The sequence below is a fragment of the Schistocerca americana genome, chromosome 7 (assembly GCF_021461395.2).
Source record: "Schistocerca americana isolate TAMUIC-IGC-003095 chromosome 7, iqSchAmer2.1, whole genome shotgun sequence".
Classification (NCBI taxonomy): domain Eukaryota; kingdom Metazoa; phylum Arthropoda; class Insecta; order Orthoptera; family Acrididae; genus Schistocerca; species Schistocerca americana.
In genome coordinates this window covers 294,847,975-294,848,948 of record NC_060125.1, presented here as the reverse complement: position 1 = coordinate 294,848,948, position 974 = coordinate 294,847,975, and the positions used below count along the sequence as shown (strand labels likewise).

General features: G+C 44.6%; 1 non-coding gene across 1 annotated transcript; it reads right to left on the bottom strand.

Moving 5' to 3' along the window:
- Positions 1 to 585: 585 nt before the first annotated feature.
- Trnal-caa lies at positions 586 to 660 on the bottom strand. The gene has a single exon. It is a non-coding gene; the product is annotated as a tRNA-Leu (tRNA).
- Positions 661 to 974: the final 314 nt, after the last annotated feature.

Sequence of the window (974 nt, the reverse complement as noted above, 5' to 3'; positions counted from 1 at the left end):
AACTCTCTAATGATCGTTTAGATGTAGGAGAGGTCCAGAAAGCACGAATTTTCACGGGTGACATAATGCATAAATGAATAAATGTTGTTCTTAAATAAAATGAAGGGGAATCAATTGGATTTGTAAGGATATTTTTTTTTCTACCTGTTTAGCAGCAAGGTACGAGCGCCGAGGTACGTTAGCGTGTCCTGCCTGAATTCCCTCAGCCACCTAGCCCCATTATTCTTTCACTGTGGCTGGAAAAGCGACATCGCAGGAACTCTTGCGTTAGGGGCCCGGATGTGTCTTCTCACGCTACACTAACTTGCGAGGATGCGACGATTTTGACGATGAGGGGATAACTTCTTACAGAGCTAGCAGCATGGATAGATGCACACAATTATACAGGGAGTTTCAGAAGGATTAGTAAATATTATAAGAAATAGTAGTATTGACTAATTCGGATAAAACATTCCCTATAATAAGCGTCCAATATTTGTAGTTACAGATTCACAACTGGTTTCAGAGATTCATTTCAAAGAATGAGATTTTCACTCTGCAGCGGAGTGTGCGCTGATATGAAACTTCCTGGGAGATTAAAACTGTGTGCCCGACCGAGACTCGAACTCGGGACCTTTGCCTTTTGCGGGCAAGTGCTCTACCAACTGAGCTACCGAAGCACGACTCACGCCCGGTACTCACAGCTTTACTTCTGCCAGTACCTCGTCTCCTACCTTCCAAACTTTACAGAAGCTCTCCTGCGAACATCGCAGAACTAGCTTCTGTAAAGTTTGGAAGGTAGGAGACGAGGTACGGGCAGAAGTAAAGCTGTGAGTACCGGGCGTGAGTCGTGCTTCGGTAGCTCAGTTGGTAGAGTACTTGCACGCGAAAGGCAAAGGTCCCGAGTTCGAGTCTCGGTCGCGCACACAGTTTTAATCTGCTAGGAAGTTTCATTCATTTCAAACATTTGTACTTCAGTTGCTACTGATTTAATT